Source organism: Lepidochelys olivacea, assembly GCF_965140295.1.
Source record: "Lepidochelys olivacea isolate rLepOli2 genome assembly, chromosome: 10".
Taxonomy (NCBI): domain Eukaryota; kingdom Metazoa; phylum Chordata; order Testudines; family Cheloniidae; genus Lepidochelys; species Lepidochelys olivacea.
Genome location: NC_140420.1, coordinates 75,498,955 through 75,524,370, shown reverse-complemented (window position 1 = coordinate 75,524,370; position 25,416 = coordinate 75,498,955).

Below are 25,416 nucleotides of genomic sequence, written 5' to 3'. Positions count from 1 at the left end.
TTCACTCTGTGAGGGGAAATCTCATTAGAAATTTTTTTATAAAGGGGTGAGGAGTTGATACTTCTCCTACTTACACTGGTTTAGTTCCAGAGTCACTCCACTGAAGTCAATGGAATGACTCAGGTAAAAGTGAGAGAAAAAACAGGCTCTACAACTTCCCTACACTCAACCTTATTTGTTTATTTTTCCCTATTCCTGATATGAAGGAGCAATATCCTCCATTGGAACAGCAACCTTGGAACATTGTTATCTCAGCTTCTAGCAATTACCATTATCTGGCATAGTCTCATCTCAATAACTCCTATAAAGCTTTACACGTGAAGATTAACAAGGAAGGCCCTCGTCAGAGGAAGATTTTGTTCCCAATTGGTGCTTCTCATATTGGTAAAGTTGGGACTATTTTAATGGCTTTCTCAAACAAGCACTTCATCTCGCTTCATGAACATGTCATTGTTGTATGTTAAATATTGGTGTTATTAAGGATGGATCAAATCCTTCTGTCCTTACAAGAGGACACGCTCATACTAAGTGCTGAGCACCTCAACTCCTACTTTAGGAATTGAGCATGTAAGGAGAGCAGGATTAGGTCTCCTTTTAATAAACAAATGATATTTGATAAATAATTCCCATCTTAATAAATCAAAAAAGTGTATTTCTGAGAAAAAATATTTCCAATATATTCTTGTGGAAGATGCCCCTATTATGAATAATGTTCTAAAATATCCCATAAATGAATAACCTGCAATGTATTTAATTTAGTGAAAGTTGAGAGAGCTCAGCATCTTGCAGGATCAAGCCATTCAAATTCAGAGCCAGGTTGTGATATTCTTACTCACACTGAATAGAAACTCACACTATGGCTAGTCCCTTGGTGCAGAGCAAGTACTATTCAGTATGAAGAAGGGTATCCTCATTTATTTATGATTTGCATTACTGCATGGACCAGGACCCCACACAAACACAGAGCAAAAGACAGTCCACCATCATCTGATTTCAGGTGAAAAGGGTGCTGTAAAATTTTGGAAAAGAAAAAGGTCACCAGTTTGTGACCTTGAAAATACCCTTTTTTCTCTAAATTCTGCAAAATTCACTTCTAAGTTTGAAATGGCATGAATTCACAATTCAGCACGATTAACAATCACGTGAAACTAAGGACCATATCCAGGTTCAATGGTATCCAGATGGCAGTTTTGCTGCCAACTTCAATGGACCTAGTATTTAGCCTTGTGGTGGCAACTAACCTTCATAACGTTGGCCTGTGAAACAGAGATCAAAGAGGTGTGGAGCAACATATTTGAAGTCACAAAGACTTTTATGATATTTGACATACCCAAATACACACAGATAGATGTACCCAGAGAGATACATGTGCTCCCGTTCTACATCCAGGACTGGCACCAGGAACTGGTCTAGCTAAGGACAAGTATAACTTAATTGAAACTGACAGTCAGGGAAAATGAACTGAATATGAAGTTGAGAGCAGACCGACTACTCTTGCTTTTATAATATTATATGGTATGGCAACAGATAAGGTATCTTGCTTCTTATTAATACAACCTCAATGCACCAAAGCACAACTGATTATGACAAGTATTCTGTAAAACAAACCTTTTAAGCCCTTTCCAAACAATAGGTAAAAATCACACAGTAAACCTTATTGTAGGCAACTACATGGAAAAGCATGCCATAAACCAGTCTCACCACAAACAAATTATATGTAATGCACATTATAAATCAATCTCCCCATAATTAATCAAGTCATAGCATGTCATAGCATGCTGTGAGGAACCAGTATGTAGTCAAACTACATGTGAAAACATGCTAAAAATAGAGCTAGTCAGGAATTTCTTGATGAAACGTTTTTGCATCAAAAATGCTAATTCATTAATATTGAAACTTTTCATGGGAAAAGTTTCTGTTTCGATGAATTTCTTGACACGAAAAATTTCTGAAAGGAAAAGTTTTTAAGTTGTGGAAACAACCCTTTTCAACATTTTCTAAATGCAAAGTTTCAGTTTTCTGTTAAAAAATGACATTTTGTTTCAAAATTAATTGTCAGAATCTAAACAAAATGTTTCAAATAAACTGATCTCAATTTTTTGGGGGGTGGAAGGGATTTTTAATTTGCAAAAAAATTTGAAAATGATTTTTCATCCTGATTTAGGATGGGAAAAATGTCCAAAATCTTAAAAAAGTTTAATGGGACAGGAAAATAGTATTTTGCCCAGATAGAAACAAGTCTCAATATAAACTGCATACAAGTCTAATGATACAGGAATGACAGAGGGTTGAACTGGTTGAGAAAAAAGAAAACCATGGTAAACTTTATATATTTATTTCTCTTTTTCTCCTGAAATTTGAAATTTCACCAGCATTTTAAATACTTCAACCATTTCTACAATTGATCAAAATTGAAGAAAATATATTCACAACAGATATTGAAAAATTTCCCATTTATTTATTAATATTTGGACTTTGGATGTTTAATGCAGCTAAAGACTTAATGTATGCCAGCACTAAGCCATTTGACCACCTGGGGTAGGCTCAGCCAACCATGAAACAAGGACCTTGTGAACTTTATGACTAACCAAAATGAGCCAATCAAGGTCATTTAAAAAAACAACATGAATATCCATCAGCAAAAATTTGCACCCTTCTTTGGACAAAAAACTTTTCTGAATCCAGAAATTTTGAAAGGAAAAGTTTTTAAGTTGTGGGAACTCCCTTTTCAGCTGGGTTTGGACGTCCTTCTATAAATTATGTCATAAATGCTGAATTAGTGTTTGCAGAACAAGAATACAGCAACTACCTGTGTTATTACTTGTCCAGAAGACCACACTGAAAACTTGCCTAAGGTCCCAATCCTATAAAACCGCATGCACATGCTTAACTATATGCACTGTGAATAGTGCTATTCAAGTTGAAGTGTAAAGTTAAGCACTTGCATAATTTTTGCACTATTGGGACCTAACCGTGCATTCCATATATGTATTTATGAAAGCTGGTAGGAAAACAGAAATCATTTTCCATAAAATATTTTTTGCAATGTCTTCTGTCTCCTTTTGGGGCAAAATTTTGTTTAGCTGAAAATTACCTTCATACTCACCCATAAATATTCTTATGAATCAAAATGAACAGTGTTTAAAACAATGAAATCAGAATCATGATACTGTGGTTCTGGAAAAAAATATTTTTACATTAAAATAATAGTAATGCCACATGGGCACCCAGACAGCATGTGGCGGGCCTATATTAGCCCTTGATCCTGTAATTTGCTTCACACATATGCGTGTTGTTTCAGGTCTGGGGTTTAAGTAAGGAGAAGGTAGGTAGGCAGAAAAAGTCCTTGCACTATCACTTTCCCTTGTCCGTTGTTCTGGTTCTGTGTCCCACATTTGGGCCTTGAGAAACAGACCTTTCCTTTCTGTTATTGCTCTGCAAGCCTTGAAGTATTCTTCAGGTAACTCCACATAAAAAAAATCAGATAGACCACTTAAATGTAAAGCAAGATTAAGCTTCAAAAAGAATCTGATTTCTTTATTGCAGTTTCTGACTTTTGAGAACAGACCTGTACATTTTCCAGACATCCCACCCATATTGCCCATTCCCAATTTACAGAACCCGCAGGTCTCTCGATGCACCAGCTGCATCAAATAAAAGTAATTATCACCCCAGACAGAGTCAGGTGTTAAAGGTAGTAGCAGGCATTTTGTGTAAGGAAGAAAAAATTAGGAAGAAGGGAAGCTGATGAAAGGAGACTGATTTCTGTTAGTCTTTTGGCAGAGAGAGAAAGAAAGAAAGAAAGGGAAATACGGTAGTAAGTAATAAAAACCCACAGGGAGTACTTGCAAATACAGTAGACAGTGAAATAAAAGTTTACTTCAAAAGATTTTTTTAAAATAAAGTAACCACTACCAAGCAAAAAACAAAACAAAACAAACAAAAAAACCCCCCAAAACACAACACCACCAAAACCAAAAACCTAGGAATCTTATTATGGTCAATTTAAATTAATCAGAAAATGGTGGTGACACATGGGAACATGGATTTACAGAATGGGACACATGCCCTGAACAAAAAAAGATGAAGTATGAATCCTTGGGAAAAGCAATGGCATGCTACTGACAAAGCATGCAGCTTTCTTTAGGGAAGCCTTCCGGGTCCATTCAGTGTCAGCAATGAATATTTGTTGTATAGTGTATAAAGAAAGAGAGAGAGAGAGAGAGAGAGAGAGAGAGAGAGTTGGGACCCAAGAACAGCGGGTATCATCTGGGTGCAGAAGATGAGAGTTTGCTCACACCAACTACAGAGAGGTCAGATCTGCTCAGACTTCTTGCCTTCTTTCCAATGGTCTGAGAGCCTGATCCAAATCCAGACGAAGTCCATGGAACTCTTTCCATTGACTTTAATAGGAGTTGGTTGACAACCTAAGTATTTACCCTACATTTTTCAAGAAAGCAGATTACAGTGTAGACCAGAGCATGTGAAAAGTTTGAGGAAGTAAGCAGGGTAAGTATATACTTGGAAATGTTATAGTAAGGAAACTGTAGTGAAAATGGAGTGTTTGAGATCTTAATGAACCTTTGTGTATCCATGGGGGATAGTATATAGAGGGTTACTTATCTAGGTCATAGATAGTTCCCAAATACTAATGTGTACTAATTTTTTTAAATGGACTTAGAAGGCTTAATTCTGATCTCACTTCTACCAGTTTTACTCTGGTTTACCTCCACTGACTTAAACAAATTTACTTCTGATTTGTAAGTGTAAGTGAGAACAGAACAACGTGCGTAACAATGTGAAATATTCACAATGAAACCACATTAAACTTGCCTCCTTTTGGGATTTGTTAGAAGCTTGAAATTCAACCAAGGCTCATCAGAAAGTTGCTTTGGTTCATGGGCGAACCTGAGCTAATTTATTCCTTTGCACTGGAAGCATGTGAATTTTGTGGTTTTGACAGTTTTGATACAAAACCAGACAAGCCTTTCAACTGCATTTACATTTGAGATCTCTGAGTATTTTTTTAAAAAATCAGTGTATAACTCTGATAGCTTTGAGTTTGTGAATTTGCATGAATTAAAACTGAAGAATATTTTCCACCAATCCTTGTGAAACAAAAACCAGTCACATTGGCTCAGCAAAAGAGCATCCTAAATACTCCTAAAGGAACTCTTTCCAGGCTCATGGACCCATAAATGGCCCTAAAAATAGGTAAGGGCCAAATATTGAATTTCGATAGGAGTGAGGCACCTAACTTCATTAGGCTCTTCTGAGAATCCCAGCCATAATATTGTCCACATATTACAAAGCATTGTGCGTTTCAGCCCTTAATATTTTTAGAAAAAGACCTGAAATTCTATAATGAACTATTTCCTGAATTGGCTATCAGATTCAATAATAGAGCGGGTTGCAAATTTTCTGATGGAAACTGCTGATTTCCCAAAAGCAAAATGTTTTGCAGAAATGTGTCAATTTTGATGACATTTCATTTAGAAAGAAAAATTGAAGAAAGCTTTTTCAGACTGGAATGTTTCGATTTTGTGTTTTGAAATGACCTTTCATTTCCATTTTTCATTTTGTATCGCACTATAAGATTTAAAAAGTCAAAATCAGAACAAAACATTTCACTTTTATCTGAACAAAGTATTGGTTTTTTAAATTTCATTTTGCAGAAAATTTTGATTTTGTTTGTTTTATTTTCACTCCATTTTGGAATGGACATTTTTTTTCAAAACCGCAAGCTTTCCCGCAAAACGAAGAATCCGGTTCCCATTCAGCTCTAGGCAGTAGCATTAGGAGTAGTAGTTCTTAAGACTGTCCAGGGAACAAGCAACAAAGGTAACTGAGGGTAATGCATCACAGCAAAGCGCATTATTCCTGGACTGTATGACTCTCAACCCTCCTTTCCAAATGTTAAAAACTAGGCCCCTCAGTTCACATCAGGTCACATTGTCTTGACCCTGTGTGAAACAAGTAGCTTCTGTGTGTGTTTTTTCTTGCCAAGTCTCTTCCCTGGATGGCAGAAGAGAGGTGGTGTCTCGGCGGTGATTGGTGAAATCAGGGGTAATTTATCAGCAATCCGAGTGACTCCTAGACCGAGTAGGGTTCATTCTGTCCCATCATAAATAAAAGCCTTGATCAAACATCCAGTTAGAGAGGCACATGCATTCTACGTGTTGTTAAGTTGCTGAAATGAGTAAAACAGACCAGGCTGATTCTACCCCAAAAGTCAACACTCCAGTTATCAAAGTAATGGGGGTAAGCATAGAAAAACTGAACCACGGAGATGGTTAGGGTTTGATCATCATGATCATGATCATTATTCTTATTGCTGCTTTCCGTGCTTTCTTGGAGCAATCACAAGTCGTAGCACCCCTAGGAGAGCAATATTCTTTGTCCACAGCTTAGCAGTAAGAAAGATTTGAGGTAAGCACACAGAAAGTGAAACTAAATCTGCCTGGTGTCTTTTCAAAGACTTTTTAGATGAGTATTTCCACCGTGTCCAAAAGGCAAAAATGTAGTGAATTACATGTGGGGTTTTTTTTTCTTTTTTTCTTTTTTTTTTTGAGCAAGGCTCTTGGTGAAAGTTAGGTAATGGGTCTATCTTGGACTGCAATTAGTTGTGACTATGTGACTAGGTTCTTACAGGTACTGTGAATACAGGAATCTACTGTATATACTTTGTCTCATCAGAGCTGTGTTTCTTCAGGAACAATTCTCATTTTCCTTCTCTCCTTCTGTACAAAATGTTTGAAATGAACTGAGGTGCAGGGTGTACAAAGTGCTTCGTTAGTACACATGGCTGCAGTGGTTGCATTAGTAGTACATGGGTCGACACGCATCAGGAGTAATGCAGGCCCCCTACTGCAGACTGAACTGGTGTTAGCAGTTTGTAAGGTATGTCAGTCAGACGCAATACATTTGGTGACTCCGGAGCGTGTGAAGTTGGATGCTGAAAAACAGGTTAAGTAGAATTAAAAAAAAAAAAAACCAACAAAACAGCCAAAATCTAGAACAATATCTACAAAAACTACAAATTATATCAACTTTGCACCTGACTCCTTTTATGCCATTGTGAAATGGAACCGGGGTGGACTAGACGAAGGGAGATGAGAATGTTTGGTGGAGAAAAAGTCCACGGAAGAAATTTCTCAAGCAGGTGGAGATCACCTGTATTGGTTTAAAGGCCTGATCCTGCACACACTTATACATGTGGATAACTTTTACTGGTGAGTACATTGGAAATACTGATGTGAATAAAGTTAACACCCAGGAGGTAGTCACCTTTAATGATTTAAGGACCGATCCTGCAAACACATGTATGGCTAAGACATCACAATGATGGGTGCTATCCTTAATAGAATAAACTAGATCCTAAAGATTTTTTGTCCAGCTTTTTAAAGCAATGAAGTGTTATACAGGATAAGCATTAAATATTAGTGCATTGATAGCAAAAACTATTATGTTGATTGTCTCTAAGGATAGGATAAGAACAATGGGATTAAATGGCAGCAAGGGCAGGTTTACGTTGGACATTAAGAAAAACTTCCTAACTGTCAGGGTGGATAAACACTGGAATAGATGGCCTAGGGAGAGTGTGGAATCTCCATCCTTGGAGATTTTTAAGAGCAGGTTAGACAAACACCTCTCAAGGATGGTCTAGAAGATAATACTTAGTCCTGCCATGAGTGCAGGGGACTGGATTAGATGACCTCTCGAGGTCTCTTCCAGTTGTACAATTCTATGATTCTATGATATTTCTTTTGTTGCTTTCCAAGTTACTTAGGTCAGCATTTTCTAAACATAGCTTATTCCTGTTGCAGGAACAGACTTTTGAAAAAGAGCAGACCAGCAGAACTTTAAAATGAAGTCATCAATTCTTGTACAGAGCAGATACACTAAAGATGGCAATAGTGCAAGCTTTCCTGTTCACAGACACATCAGCCAGACCTTTCTTGCCAACTTGCCTCAATTCTGAGATTGGACAACTACCAGCAGAGTATACTTGTTAAGTCTTCTCAGCTATGATGTACTTGGCCTGCCTGCTGGAACTTTATTTGATGCCAACTGTAGAAGCAGCTGCTACTATTACAAAATCTTGAGGTTTTCAGCATTATGTAAGTGGCAATCTGAGGTTCTGTTGATCAGTGGCCATGGATTCACACACAAACTTGCTGAAATTACACAATGCGGAAACACCACAAAAATGAAATTGTAGCAGTCCCATAAGCCCAAATGACACTTTTCAGTTTGAACACTCCTATCTCCTAGATCTGTGTTGATTTTGTGCCTGGTAAAGAGAATCTGAAAGACTACAAACTTGAAATGAAAACCGCACACAGTACACTCTTGCATCGTCACCATAATTTACCTCCTGACTGGGATCTCTTAAGAGCCTGCTCAATTATACTACTTCAACATGAATGTACCTTTATTTCAACATACTGAAGGCTTGACATTTTTCTTAAATAATACTGAAAAAATGCACATGAACATTTTGGTAGAGGGATAAAAAATGCTGCAGTTTACAGCTCTGAACGTCAGCCAGAAATTAGTATAGATTTCTTTCTAGGGACATTGTCAGGGCTGGCAGACCTAAAATTAGACCTACCAGGTATGCACTTTGTGTTGTCCCTCAGGTCTGCCTGTCAGCTCGCTGGGAGCAAGATTCTTGTATATTTCAATATCCTGCCTGCTCAGTGTATTTACAAGAAGGGAGCAGACAGGCAGAGTGGAACACTTCATGACACGCATACCGGCAATCATGAAGCAACCCGTCACCATGGGGTCTGTTATTGTAGGGTCACCCACTTAAACAGAAGCACTAAATCACATGGAAATAGAAAAACATTTAAAACTAATCCGTCATGGTGGAAACCAAACACACATGCTTGAAATCTTAAAATATTCAGAGCTTTTTGAAGTGTTAATAAGAAATGAACTGAAAAAAAATCAATGGGTCTCTGGTGATATTTATTAATATTAACTAAAGATCAAAACCAATAATGTTTAGTCATTTTAGGATTTGTTTTTCAGAGTTGACATTATTTCATTTTAAACTTGTGTCATTTGCCTCTACAGCTTTTTAGCATAAACCTGCAGTAGTTTTTAATTTACTAGATCATTTACTTGTTTTCAGTTACACAACTGACTCTAAATTTTATGATGGCATGTTCTTGAGTCTCAAAATGATAATTTACTACTTGGAAAGAGATAAGATGATCCCCTCTCTACTCTGCCACAAACCATTTGCCACACCACGGAATCTTCATGGAAATATTTTAAAGTAAGGTCTAAAAGGATGTTTAGTTAAAAAAAATCACAGTTCTCTGAACAATTGTTTTTCAGCCACATGGCCTTTTGCTCTCATTTTTCATCCATTCTGGTATAACCCAGTCTGTCTGGATCATGAGTTATCATTGGCTGCCACTGGTACGCAACAAGGCAATTTGTCTTATTGAAACATGGGCTAGCCCCACATGACTGCAAAGAATCATTCACTTTATAATAAATCAAACATTTACTAAAATTCTCCCTCCTCCTGACATAAAATGGGGAGCAGACAATGTCATCTGTGGACTATAAATAAATTTCCTTTTCTTTGTGTGAAGGAGTTATATTTTGATTAATATACATTAAAAAAAACCCAACGTCCTCACCAATTTTTGAGCTATTTTCCTGGAAACCAAACAGCTAAAAGTTTCTACATCCTGACAGTTGACAGAAACATTTTTAGATCTAGCAGGTGTGAAATCCTACCTCCCCCCGCCCCTTCAAACTCAGTGGAAGATTTGCCATTGACTTCAATGGAGCCAGAATTTCACCTCAGAGCTCTGGGATCTGAGTTATCACTTTCCATTTGTAACTGACTTTAGAAACTCATGTGTCTAAGCCATAAGAAGGTGGAAAGTGAAAGGTTCAAAATATAAAAGAGGTCGATTTTGGGTATAACCACGAGAATGTGAGCAATCATTGCATTGTTGCTTCTGAACAAGAGCTCTGTTTCCATTGCTTCCATCAAATCTCAGAAAGCCCAGATGACATGTGGAACCGACAACAGTACCATACAATTTATTTATTATGATCAGCTACGCAGGGATAAGCACTGCTTGGGCTAAATCCTGCAAAGGTGACCAAAGATAAACTCCCTTTGACTTCATTTTAACAACTGAAGGCTGAGCTCAGTTTGAGGTTCGTGTGTTTTCCTAATTTAAGAAGGTTTAGAAATGTTTTATTAATAATTACAGCTTTTTAATATGCACTATTGTGAGTATCTCTCACACTTATTATACTGCTAATACCATATGACAGGGGTTCTCAATTTTTTCCGTATGGCAGCTGTGTTACCCTTCCATCTTCCATTTAGCAATCTGGGAAGGGCAAGGCAATGGAGATGATTCCCTTGTAGCTGTTTATGATCCCAAGGTTTAGGACCTATGCCATATGCGATGGTCAAACTTTCCTAGGTATAAATGTTGTTTCCAGGTCACAGCCCAAAGACCCCGCTTGTACTCCAGAGGCATATTTGGGTACTGGGAGGAAGAAATTCACTTTGAGGCAGTTGTGATAGCCTTAGGGCTGAGCTAGCCCCCATTGCTGCTGCTGCACTCCCCTGCCTCTGTGTGGGAAGTGCAAATGGATCCATGAAATTACAGATGAGCCTGACCCACATACATGGTCATGTTTAGGGATCCTGGACAGGAGGAGAGGCAGGACCCGTGCATGGGCTCCCAGTAGCTCACTTTTCCCCAGTCAGCAGAACTAAACATGTTCTGTTGTGATCAGGACCCTTGGGGGAGAGGGCAAGGATTTTGTCCTCTAGAACCTCTCCGTCTGGCTAGAGGTATCGTTTTTTTCTTGGAGTGTCTCGTGACGAATGGCTTGGCCATGACCCAGTTGTACAGTGGTTAATGTCACTCTGTTGGGGTCTGAACAGGACATGTTGCATGTGATTGAGGTTGCTTAGTAGAAGACTGAATGTAGGGAATGGGCAGTCTTGCAACTCCTGTGTTGACTACTACTGTGTCAGTGAACAACGACTTCATCTGGCCCATTTCCCAGCGTGCAGCCCATTGCCTTCATGGCTGGCTCTGCAGACAGGTCGGCTGAAAGGTTCAGGAATGTGGGGCAGGCACAGATATTACATATAGTGCTTTGAAGCTTACATAATTCAGACACAAGTGGGTATGAGTTCTTCCTGAATAAGACCTTGAGTAGGTGAATTTCAAAAGCATTCAGCACTGGTCTAAGTCTAGAGTTTGGGCAATGGTGAGTGATTTTGGCAAGCCCACTTTCTCTGTCTGGTTTACCATGGTGAGAACACAGAACTCTCTTATGACTTCAAAGGAAGTAGGAGCAGGCCCTAAGTGCAAGACAACAGTCTATCTCAAAGAGAATTTTTCCAGTTTATAAATGTGTGATCAAATATTTTCTATGAATGCAGCTTAGTATCAGGGAATTCTCAAAGATCCAATATGCCAAAGGGGCAAGCTGCACTAAATGCTTTCCCTTTAGATTTACTGTTGCCAAAGTCAGTTTTAGCTGGATCTCTGTAGTACTTACGCTTTTCCTAGCCTTTTTCTCCTGCTGCAATAATGAGAGTGTTAAGAATGAAATCTAATGTAAATGGGTTTGGTATAATAAGCAACATGCTTTGATTTATCCTGTTTACATTTAAAACCGTGCATCACTCTGGTTTTAATTCAAACAACTTACTTGCACATATTTTGGAACATTCCATGTTTTCCCATCACTCTTATAATGCAAGCAAAATCTAGTATATGGCTGGTGGCTATATTTTACAGGCATTTGGAGGTAAAATAGCTATTCAGTGATATCATATTCACTGCCTTGTTGTCAGTACCCACAATGCTTTTCTCTCTCTGCTATAAAATAGCATTGCTGGTAGTGCCGTGGTCTTATCACAGACCAGGAAGCTATGAATTCCTGCTAATCCCAGCTCTGCTACTCACTCCCAGGGTGGCCTCGGGCTAGTCACTCAACCTCAATGCTTCAGTGTCCCCATATGTAAAGTAGGGATAACAGCACAGGGGAATGTGAGGCTCCAGGAGTAATGTTTGTCAAGTGCTGTGAAGATGAAAGGTGCTAGAAACTGTGCTGTAAGGGCCAAGTGTTATCGTGGCTTCTGAGCTCTGAAATGTTTGATATGATTGTACATGCATATAATTTTAATGGTAATTCAGAATGCAAATTTGAGATATTTACATTTCTTCCGGGCAAGCTTAATGTTCAGTTATCAAGGAAACTCTCTTTTGCAGAAACAGGGCATCACTTATTCAAAGGTTCCCTTAAGGCCTAGCAGGTCTATAATTTTTAGTTTTTAAGCTATCCATAAGATAACAGACTGTAGCAGTTTCTTTGGAGTTATTATGGATTATTGATCAAACAATGACCATAAATACAAATTTCCATCAAAACTGGAGCTTAGTATGAGATTCCCCCTCCTACACCCGAAAGGACACACGTTTTCAAAGAAACCCTGTCTTCCTTTGTGTATAGTTTGCAAACCAATGTACCCACCACTGGAAATATAATTCTATTCATAATGGACTTTTAAATGCAATGGCCTGTGTTTATTAGTCCATTTCTGCTATAATAGGAGATATAAAGAGCACAGGACTAGCTGATGCTAGGTGACTTTGCTATTTTTAGGATATTTAGGATATTTTTAGGATAATATCAAAATTTCAGTTTGATTACAAATAGGCATTTGAAGCGGAATAAATTCCACTGCAGCATCTAAACTGCAGTGTCAGGACGAAGGTTCTTGAGGAGACACTAATCCAGCTCGTGCACTCAGTATGACCTCCAGCACCAAAACCACCTCTACACATCTGCCCTGTTCTTCACGGCAGTAAAAGAGCCAGTGAAGCAACATGGAGCTAAAGATACTCAGACAAGATCAGACAATCAGATGGTGTAGGAACCATTGCTTTTAGTTTTGTTAGTACTGATGGTTATGAATTTATGTTTATTTGCTCACTAACCATTCACCTGCAGAGCTGGTTGATAGTGTAGTTTGGTATAATATTGGTATAAAATTCCTCAACTCAAACCATTCCAAAACTATGTCCTCTCCTGAATTTCTCTCTGTGCCATGAATTCTGAATGTTGCTCTTTTAGGCCTGATTCTGTATGCTGATTGGCACTAGTGAGCCTTATGCCCTGACATCAATAAGGCTCTCTATGAGCACCCATGTTAATAACTGTGCAGAACTGCAACCGGATTGCAGAATGTTCGGGGCAGATACTCTCTTTATTTTTGTCTCTAAATTCGACATTGGCAGTGCTTGAATTGGAGGTATTAACAGGGACTACATGCTTTTATTGGAAGGCAAATACCTTGTAAAACATATTGGGAACTTTTGGAACGAAAGCCGCTATGCCCTGTAAATGTCATTCCTAATGATTATTCTGTGGCCCAGCTGAAATTCTGATGGCTGGCTTGCATTCAGAGACATGTTGGGTGGGACATTCCCAGGTTCTCCCAGCACAGAACAGCCTGGATTACTTCAGATGCCTGGACTCTCTTAGAAAAGTTTTACCATACATACATTTCAAAGTAGAAAAGCCACAGGACACAACATATTGAGACCATCGATACATTCATGAACCTTGACGAAAACATTTTCAAAGTAAATAACTGTTAGGATGTGCACGCTGCACACACGCTACCGAGATTACTTTTACACTTTTTCTGTCAGTATCAATTAATTTGGCTGAGGCTTCCAATCTTCCTCCCATCCAACCTCCACATGTTTGTGTATCTGTATTTATTTGGATCACACAGTATATTTGTGGTGTTGTGAGAAGCACCACTGCAGAAATTCTGCTTAAAAAAGCAGCATTAAGCTTCCTTTAGTGTCTCTGTCCCCTGCAATAAACAAAGCTTTTGGCTTTCGCCTGGTTTATTGAGAGAAGTGGAGATGTTGACCTCCCCTTTTCTGTTTAACCTTTGCCTCTTTCTGTCTCCGTTTTGACAGCAAAGGAGAGGGCGTTCTTGACACTGGTGGGGGTAAAAATGGGTTGTCTTCAGCTATCAAGCCATTAACGTTTAGTCTCTTTACAGGGGTAACATTTAGAAAGCTACCTGGAATAAATGCCTGTCTGCTTCAAACAACATGTGCATCAAACAATGGATCCCAATTTGGGACTCTGGGAGTTTCCTGGCCAATTGTTAAGACTTTGCACTCCTTTCACTCCAGGGAGGTCTGAAATGTCAAAATCTTCTGTCATCTCACTTGTCATATCACATCCCGCAAAGGAACACAGAAGCCATTATCCGTTCTGCTGTTTACTGTCATGAAAACCCATAAATACTCATTCTCCATAAACAGTATCAGCCCAATTAAAGCACTCTTTACCAAGACTGATCATTTTCAGACAGAAAGTATTGATTTATCCATCTATGGGCACTGCATAGAAACATCTCTTAATGAGAATGATAGTAACCCCTGAACTCTGCCCTTTCACCCTATAATATACTCTCTCAATTTTCTGTTAAGTGGTCTAGTGGCACATCAGCAGAGATGGAAAGACACTCTGATTCTTTAATGTCGACACTGGAATGCTCGAAAGGAATGCTCAAATCTTCATTGTAATGGGAGGTGAACAGAAAGGTCACTTATATGCAGAGCTTTCAGCTTGTTTGACAAGTCTTCTTTAATAAGTGAAACATTGTTGGGGTACACTTGTCCATCAAATGCCATGGCCACTCAGTACAGACACAACCAAACAAAAACATTAGCAACCTGATTGCTTGGTTCTGGAAACTGTTCTCCCCCTCCCCCACACCTCTCCAAGTTCCTTTCTGGTAATTTGTATGTTGACTTACAAAAAAATACTCGACCTATAACAAGCATAAGAGACACTTGATTTTGTTCTGTTCAGAAACCTGCAATTTGTAACCCTACGGCGTATGTGGCTGGTAACTGAACTGGTATACAAGCCAGTACATTCAGTAGTTAGATTAATCCTCCTTTGGAGGTTGATAGTTGTTTGATATATGGTACAGGGCTGACACAGGTTATTCTAATGCCACTTTACCAAACACATGACAAAATTGTGCAGGGAGTATACACCCTTCATGCAGACAAATGCACACAAGAGAAAATCCCTACAGCTTTTAATTTCCATGCTTTTCAGTTTTATTGATGTAAATGCTACTGTTTATAGGACTAATGACACAGGCTGGCTCAGCTGAGTCAATTACACCAATAGGTACTTGGATCAGATATTTTGCCTGCTTTCCATTTGCACTGTCTATATGTCTGATATTTGACTAAATTAAATTGCACCATCGTGCATTGGTACTTGCCATATGTTGTATCTCAAAGCATTTTAAAGGACAATGAAAAAAAATATATAACATAGTTCAAAGATTGTATACTGGCATATGTGTCAATCATTATGAGCAGTATTCAGTACATAGCCAAGAGTGTTAAATTATGGTGTCCTCTAATCTGTGGTGGTGTTAAATGAATAGGAATATTAAGAAGGATGTTAGGGACATCTACTGTTCTAAATTGTGTGGGATTGTGTGTGTGTGTGTGTGTGTGTGTATGCATACGTGTGTTTGTTTGGGGGTGAGCGGGATATTTGGTGAATTTTAGTACTCAAGAAAGTGAGACACTAATGGCACCATCTGGCCTACAGCATAGTGCTGTGCAAACTTCCCACACACACAGCTCTGCCAATGCGCTTCAATTCTGACCTTCAACACCCCTTCAGTTCCTGTCATGAGTCTACCACATCTCTTGAGAAGAAACTGTCTATTGTTCTGGTTTCAGCTAAGTAGTGCAATGTTTTGTAATGTGGGCAACTGCCCACTGGTGACTAGCTGAGGCCACTAAACGCAAAGCTGAACCTTGCCTTGTGGAGGTGAAGAGCTTGTGTAATAAACCCATACACCATTTTATGAGATTCCATCTCCTTTACAATTCACTCATCAAAAGTAAACAGAATTAATTTGGATTTAACATCTGATTCAAAGCATAGCACCCACAAAGGACCCAATTTTGCAACCCTTACAGTGTCTAGTACTTATGCAGGTACTCATGCTTCAAATCACTGGGACTATTGGCGTAAGCACCACTTCACTTGAGTAAATGTTGTGCGATCAGGCCCTGAATGATTGATGCGAGATCTGCAATATTATATCACTTTCAGAGACAGAATACTGCACTAGCTGGACCTCTAGTTTCTGTGTTCTACAGTAGTTAGTTAACCCATGCATGTACCACACTAGAGCATATAAAAGAATGTGACTTCAAGGGCTGCAGTGTTTGCTGAGAGTCCAAAATGCATTGAACAATTTAGATCAATTTAGATCAAATCCACTCCTGTCATTTCGATTGGAACCAGCACTTGATCTCATTATCTTTATATGACCACTATGTTGCTTTTCGCGACGTGCATAGCACATAACAGTGCTCAGAATAACCACTAAGGTAGGAATAATGTCATTCTTAGATGCATTCATCCTTTGCTATGATATAGCTCTTTCTTGGACTTTTCCTTCCATTATTTAATTTATAATTTTGGCCCATTCTTTATTAGTTCAATGGCAACTTTCCATAGCTAGTAATGGAATTATCCAATACCTACCTACCTAAAGTGATCATTTTTAGTCAAAATAAAGGAAAATTATATTATTTTTAGGAACTAAGAATACTGGATCAGACCTAATGTCCACCTAGTCCAGTACCTTATCTCTCATAGTGGTCAACACCAGATACTTCAGAGACGGGTGCAAGAAACCCTGCAATAGGCAGGTGTGAGATAAATTGCTCCCAATGAAGGTCTGGTCCTAATCTCAACTAGTTAGGAATTGGCTGAAGCGTGAGGTTTTATCCTGCTTTCAAAATGTGATAGCATTAACTATTGCAACTCTAGATATTGTTGTTATCCATTGTGGCAGAGCTCCGACCTTGTCCCTGTGGGTCCCACGCTTCTAGGTGGTTTATGCTAGCCTCAGTGGCTCACTGCGGCCCTCCACGTAGCCCTTCTCTCTATAGGGTCAGGGTTACAGTTTACTGAGCCCTTTTCATCATAAGCCAGCAAGGAGGTTGGTGAGAGAACTCCCACAGTTTAGCCTCCTGTCCTGATAGGGGCCTGTCTTCCCCTCCCAGGAGCTGTTTCTGTAGTGGCAGGTTGGGGGGAACCCAGGCCCGCCCTCTACCCTGGGTTCCGGCCCAGGGACCCTAATGGTAGCAGCTGTTGGCAGTCGACCTTTCACTGCCAGAGTTGCTACATTTCCCTGGGCCACTTCCCCATAGCTCTCCCACTTCTCTATTCTTCACCCTTACCTTAGGGCTTCCTTACCGATGGCTTGAGGGTGTCCTCATTAACCAGCCCTTCAGCCACAATTCCTCTCCTCTGGCTCCCTGGCTCTCCTCAGCCTGACTGGAGTGAGCCCTTTTATAGTATCAGAAGGGCCTTAATTAGAGTCAGGTGTTCACATTACCTTAATGGCCTCGTCTGACTCTTTGCGGGTTAATTGGAGTCAGGTGTTCTCATTAGCCTGGAGCAGCCTCTGCTCTGGTCAGTCAGGGAACAGAAAACTGCTAATCCAGTGGCCAGTATATCTGCTTTCTACTAGTTTGTTGTACCCAACTGGCCTGGGTCTGTCACACCATAAAATATCCAAACCCTCCTTCAATCTTGCTTGATTCTTGGCCTCAGCAATATCCTGTGGCAATGCGTTCCATAGATTCAATGCACATGATTTGATTACAGAGGTTTTGATCAAATTAATTGGAAGAATTATATTAACTGGGGATTGACTTAAGCATATAGAATTGTATATTTACATTTTTGTACAGTCCATATGACCTACTATAAAAGTATTAGTGCCCATCGATGAGATTCCTGGCTTGCAGGGGCAATTACATTGGACTCTTGGAAAAGGATAGTTTCACTGTAGGGCAGTAACACTTTTAGATGCCGTGGCAAATGGCTATGGACTGTGAGGTTGCAATGTTGTAGTAAATGGTGATCTCTGGTAGGCACATAGACATGAACTAGAAGAGCCCCTTGTGGGATTTGTGAGAATAATTTGATTTCTTCAGATATGAACATGTGACCCACGCATTTCTCGGCACTGCTCATTAGTTTGCGTTATCAAGCTGCCTTCTTTCTTCTCCTTTATCCTTCTGTCTCCTCAGATACAGAGGATGTCCACCAGTTTCTGCCCTTTATTTTGGTCTTGTGCTGGTCTGTTCAGGCTTCTGAGAGTCATGCTGATCAATTTGGCTCCTTTCTCTGTCGTTCCATATATTGTTTCTTTTGGCTGCTCTTTTTTCCTGTTTCCAGGTGGTCTGTATCATAACATATCACAGAAGGTGTGTTGGTGGAGTCCTTAATGTGAGTCCTAAATATGTCCATCGTAATCTTACCATATATGATTCTTTAGACTGGTTTGTTCTACTTAGAATTTCTGATGTTGCAAGAAATGCTCCAATGTCCTCTGAAGATATTCCACAGGCATTTACTTTGGAATGAATCAATTTTCTTATCAATTGAAGGACATAAACACAATCATACTAGGCCAGACCAATGGTCCATCTTGCCCAGTATCCTGTCTTCTGATAATGGCCAGTGCCAGGTGGTTCAGAGGGAGTAAACAAAACAGGGTAATTTTGAGTGATCCATCTCCTGTTGTCCAGTCCCAGCTTCTAGAATTTGAAGGTTTAGGGACACCTGGAGTATGGGGTCCAATTTCTGTTGTAGATTTCCATGACACTGTGGAATAAAGGAGGATAGACATGATGCTGGGGTTAAAAATTTGTATTTTTGTGTGAGTGCCAATCATGCTACTTTTCCAAATCTTTTCAAATTTATGAAAGTTGTTTGCTGCTTTTGATATTCGTTACTTGATATCTATCACGGTGTCAATATAACTCCACATCTCATGCCCTCGATGGGTAAAATACCTTGCTTTTTCTAGTATCAGGGGGTTGCAATGTTAGTCTATATCCACAAAAACAACAAGGAGTCCGGTGGCACCTTAAAGACTACCAGATTGATTTGGGCATAAGCTTTTGTGGGTAAAAAACCCACTTTTTCAGATGCTAGAGTTTCTTCGTCCACTCTAATGGTTTCTTTTGGGGCATTGATTTTGTTTTGCCCTTATTGATGGACAAACCAGCTTGTTTTACTGTACCTGCCAAAAGTGGGGCCTCTTCGTCCATTAAGTGATGCGTGGAACTAAGCAGGTCAATATCCTCAGCTACAACAAGGTCATCCAATTGTGCTTTATCACTAGTCCATAAAATTCCTTGGTTGCCTTCTGTGGTTTCTTTCCTCACGGCCTCATCAATGACCAGTGCAAACAATAGTGGGGACATAATACCCCATTGTCTTCCTCTGGTTGTTACTGTAAACCACTGGCTGATGATGTCACCATCTCTGACAGCACATTCGGCATTACCGCACAGATCACTGATGAGTCTATCCTGTTGCTTTGCGGGAACTATTTTGGCAATACTTTACTGATAGCTGAGAATGTCACCCATGTTCTTTCCTTTGGCCACATTCCCAGTAAATCATGCTGCAGTGACCCTAAGCAAGCATTCTTTCTAAGGGGACATATTATACTCCCCTCCATACACAGGCTTAATTCCACATTCCCATTAGTGTTACTGAGATGCACACATGTTTTCACACTGTAGTGGGCACAAACACTGGAGACCATCTTAATGCACTGACTTAATTTTTGCATATGTTGCTTTAACTAACCCTCTTTTCCTTCTAGACTTCGTTAAACAGAAATTGGTTCCCAGGCTAAGAGAGTGCAATAGTTTAAAACAGAGAAAATATTTACAGTAAATTGCACTCTACTCTTAAGTGGTCCAGGAGCATGCTACGTAAATACCCATTTCCTATACTAACTGCCTGCATGCTCGAAAGGATCATAAAGTCCATTGCAATAAAAATCTAGGCAGATGCAGGAGAAATCACTTCATCCATTACTGAAATGCAGCAACCTCTGGGGCAAAATTCAACAGATTTGTGCACAGCACAGCAGCAGCATACAGCAAGGCAGAACACAGTGGAATAGTTTGACGGGCCGTGAAAAATACCTATAGCAGTTAAAAATACTGTATGAACGACAGTATTTTGTACAGCCAGATACTATGCAATAAAACACCGATGGCTGGCCCAGGTCAGCTGACTCTGGCTTGTGGGGCTATATAATTGCAATGTAGATGTTCAGGCTTGGGCCGGAGCCCGGGCTCTGGGATCATCCCCCCTTGCAAGGTCCCACAGCCCGAGCCCTGAGAGCCCAATTCAGCTGACATGGGCCACCTGCTGGTGTTTTATTGCAGTGTGGACATACCCAGAGGGACTGATCACAGTTCGAACAAGAACAGTGTTTTGGAATAATATACAAAAAGCTCCCGGTTTATAGCTGGAGGGTTTTTTCCCCCAGTAAAGTAATAATGAAGTTTGCAAAGGATTCACATCATATTACACAAACAGCAGTTTTCCTGTGCACCCATTATTCTCATCCTCCTTATATTATTCCTTCCCCCCACCCTCACCCCTTTTTTATTTTGAAGAGGTTGTTGCTATAAAGGAGGAGGGAGAAATGGGGCTGAAATGGAGGGAGAGGGAGGAGAACCTATGACACATGTTAATGTAGAAATGATATTTACAAATCTGTACCATTCCACCATAAGATGCAGGATTTTCTGTGGATGAAGTACCAGTTGAAAAGCTATGTTATCTCAGCCAAGGTGCAAGTTTAAGCTACCCCTAAACAGCCCTTCCCTGGGAGGCATGGTGTCTTAAATCTGTAATGTAACACAACAGAGTATTCATCAATCCACACAAGACATGCCTGTCATCACAGCACTGTACAATATAATGGATTTGTTGAGGGCTAAGTTTGCACAGTGTATGATCAAAAAAGGAAGACTCACCCTTACAAGAGGGTGTTGCAGAGAGGAGAGAAGGCACGATAGAACAACCCTAGCCACATCCACAACAGCAGGATGGCTTAGAATAACATCTACAAAACACCTGACTGGTTCTGACTGTCGAATTCATAGATTCCAAGATCAGAAGGGAACACTGAGATCATCTAGTTGGACCTGCTGTATAACACAACTTTCCCCAAATAATTCCTAGAGCAGATCTTTTTTAAAAAAAAAAAAAATCCAATCTTGATTTAAAAATTAAGAGTGAAGGAGAATCCACCATGACCTTTGGTAAGTTGTTCCAATGGTTAATTACTCTCACTGTTAAAAATGTACACCTTATTTGTCAAGTTTCAACTTCCAGCCATTGGATCATGTTATACCTTTCTCTGCTTGACCCATATGGCTAGCCAGCTGGGGACTGGAGGAGCCACAGAGCATGTTCCCAATATGGTCGCAGAGCCAGTGCCCTAAGCTTGCATGATCCCAATACAATCTTGAGTACTAAGGAAGGATCCTGCCCTATTGCTTGGCCAGGGAGAAGAGGATCTTTTTTTTCCCTCTTCCCACAAGCACAATAAAGGGCAGGCTTAAGGCCTGATCCAGCAAATCTAGTCTCATGCAAACAGCCATCACTCATATGAGTTCTCCTATTGGCACTGTTCATTTTCTTCAATAGAAAGGGCTACTTGCATGAGCAAAAAATGCTTACAAGAGCAAAGGTTTTCAGGATCTGGCACTTAGCGCTCTCTGATTCACACATGGGGGAAGATGATGATGTTGACATTCAAACCTACGAGATTGATTGGTTTTTCATGCATTGCACATTTATAAGTGTAAATGATGCAGAAAATTCATGCACATGATAATCAATTAATAACAGTATTTTATACAAGAACTAGGACTCCACATACTGTGAAACTGGCATATTTTACTCTAAATTGACCTAATACATTTCCAGGAATGTGTCAATTAAAATTTTAGCCTTTTGGAAGAGGGGGAGAGAGGCTACAGAATCCAGGCTATTAAATACTGGGAATAAAATCAGAACATTGGTTTCCAGCTGGCTTATTAAGGGAGGTTATAATTTAGAGAAATAAAGAACTGGAATTAGGCACCATTTCAGTATAGGCAGCCTGCTACTGCCCCTCTGCTAAACATTTAATTTCTCTAAGTCAGATGTTCTAAATGTGTAGCTGTTCTAACCCTTGTTTCTTTGGTACCATACAAGAGAAAAACAACCCTTCGCTCTCCTTAGGGACCTTGATTTGCTTCCAACATACTAAGATAAACAGCCACTTTCTAAACATGATAGCATAATTGACCAACATATATTATAAAGAAAAAGTATTCACCTGTGTCCCTCACGATATCTTAGGTTATTACAACTATAATACCAAAATTAAGACTCTGATCCACTTTTCACTCTCTCTGCTCTTTGTTCTCTCTCTGCATTTCTCTCATCTCAGAAAAGGAAATGTTGCCACTTTTGTTAATGGTCAGTTTCACATTCAGGTTCTCATTGCAATTATTTTTTTTCTTTAAATCGTGGAAATGTTTCTATTTGGTTTAGATTTTGTCTTGTGTATATATTATACAAGTATGTATATTCGGCCTCAAATGTGAATCAAGTCTCCGCTTGGGAACTGATTACATCAGGAACCAAATATTAGGCGTGAGATCCCAGCCCCACTGGAGCTGATGAGAGTTTTGCCATTAACTCCAGTGGGCCAGGATTTCACCCCAAATCTCTATTCACAAGCACAGAAAGATCAGAGGTACGATAACAGTTTTGCCTTATTGGACACAAAATATTACTACTAAAATTATGCCTGCCTGTTTTTAACTGTGCATCAGTAGATCAAAGTCAGAGATTATTTTGAAATCAATTAACATAGAAGAAAAATTCATCGTAACAAACTTTGAGGTTTGATTTTCAAATTCTTTGCTGATAAGAGGTTATCCACTGCTTATCCCTTTACTGCTTAAACTTTAGCTGTCTGTGTTTTATGTACATTTCACTGCTACTTAAGTATTGTGTGTTTTTGTGAGCTATTTTATTTGTCATTGAAACATTTAGAGGCAGGAATAAAGTTTACACTCTGGCTTAGCCTCTGGCTAGTGTTAAATTTCAGTTGGAGCCAAAGTGCAACAAAAGCATCTGACCAACGGAGAAGATACAGTAGCATTTTTGCTTCACGTCTTAGAAAAATTATTGACCCCTAATACAAGAAGTAGGGAAAATTCTTTCAGTCCATTCCATCAGTCTTCCCAGAAATAGCTACCATTTTCAGCATTGGGGGGGGGGGCATTGGAAACCAAGAAAGCAGTGCTAGAACAAAGCCTATGATCACATTACCAAGTTTCATTAAATCCATAGGGGCGGACGATAACGTTCTCTCAACTGTGTCAATCAGAAATTCCAAACTGTATCAGAATTTCCATCATCCATGTTTAAAATATCTAGATATTTTCACTTCTCTCTCTCTCTCTCTCTCTCTACATGCACACACCCTTGCAGCAGGATTGTGATTTGGGGTTGGGGGGTGATTTATTTTTGCGGGGGTGTGTGCGTGTGCGCTCTGTCTTTTTGTCTGGTGGCAGCTGTTTCAATCTGACCTCTCCCATCTAAAACTGCTGGGCTGTGCAGTTCCAGCATACCTCATGGGGCTTCTGTAGAAACAGTGCTGTTTACCATCTCAAAGAAGCCGCAGCTTTGTCGACCGATCACACATAATAATGATCATGATCATGCCCGAAGCTTACATGCACTGATCAGCAGGATGCCAGCTCTAGACACACCTGAGGAAACATACATTTAAAAACAAAATTGTGGAATAATATAATTTCTATTCATGCCTCAACTACCTGTGCGTAGGTGCACTTCCCATGACTCTCACTACTGGCTTCATTAATATGGTATTTCCAGTGGATGAGAGTTTTCTTTACAAACTAGAGCCCATTAATATTTATTATTACAGCTGAAGGGAGTAGCTGGCCTTTCCTTTTTAGAAGAGGACTTTCAAAATATTTGAGAACATTCCTTTTCAGAAAAGCAAGTGAAATCTGCAGACACTGTCCAGGCACTGAACTTGGTAAGGCCACTGGACTTTCTACAGTCAAAGGACTTGATCCAAAACCCATTCAAGTCAATGGAAAGCCCAGCATTGATTTCAAAAGCCTTGGGATGAGGCCCTGAGGCACAAATTAACACCAAGGAATGATGGAACAGCTTTCCCCCCTTCTCTCCGCAACAAGATAAGGCAGCAAAAGCCTGTATTTTCTACGGTGAATTTTATTTTTGTTGGCTGTTGCCCTCACAACCATTTTGACAGCTGTGCCTGGGAATGACCTTCTGAGAAGCACACATGCTCTGTACTGGCTTTTCATTTTGGGTGCATGAATTATAGCCACCTTAATGTAGCTGTTAGGTGGACATAAAATAATTGGTCCTAATCCCGCAGGAGGCTGAGCATTTCCAAATGAAGAGATGATCATCTTCAATTCCCACTGACCTATAATGGATTTGAGGGCATCCAGCACCTTCCAGGATGGGCCCAGAAACGAAGCATTAAGCGGTAGACATTTTTACTCTTCAGTTCTTCACTGTGGGCCAGATCCTCAGCTTCTGTAAAACACCATTGCTTTACTGAAGTCAACAGCACGACTGATTTACACCAGCTGAGAAGCTAATCTAATGACTGCATAGGACTCTGTTCAGGACATAATACTTAGTGTATGTGAATTCATAAATAGGTGACAACAGTGTAAAAACTCCACATAATTTAATAGCCCCATGGGGCTACGTCATCTTCTCCTTTGATTTAAAATGACTTCCTAAGTAACATTTATTCTCTCTCTTTTAAATTCCTCTTTTATACCAAAAAACTTTAATAATTGAATTATTTGTTTGTTTGTTTAAAGCTTTTATAGTTTCAGCCCCTTTGTGGCATTGGAACCATGGCGCTTGTGTCATATTTAGAACCTTGAGGTTTTTCTTTCACTATGACCGTACAATTTCAGACTTTTCCCAAATTACTAACATTCATTACCTTGTTTAAACACTGTTATTTAAAAGCTATTGATATGTAGTAAAGATTTTAGGATGATCGGGCACCTACAGGCTAACCACGCCTTTAAATTTTGCATTTAAAAGTATAGCAAACCTCAAAGGGAAAAGAATAGCCTGGGTCAATCCTTTTCAGAATGCATGTTCCTCCTTTTACTTTTTCAGTTAACTGGGAGATTTGTTCATTCACCAGAAGAATGTATTGGTGCAATCTTGTTCCACAGGGAAGAAATATTATAAAAAAGAATAACTAAGATATATTGTGCATTTTTATTTGCCAGGAAAATACACTTAGCTTTTAGGGGGACTCATAAGTTAATTAATTGCCTACAGGGGGAAAAAAATCCACCCATAAATCTTCGCTTCCTTGCTTTTAATTGTAAAACTCTATTACTGTCCCTC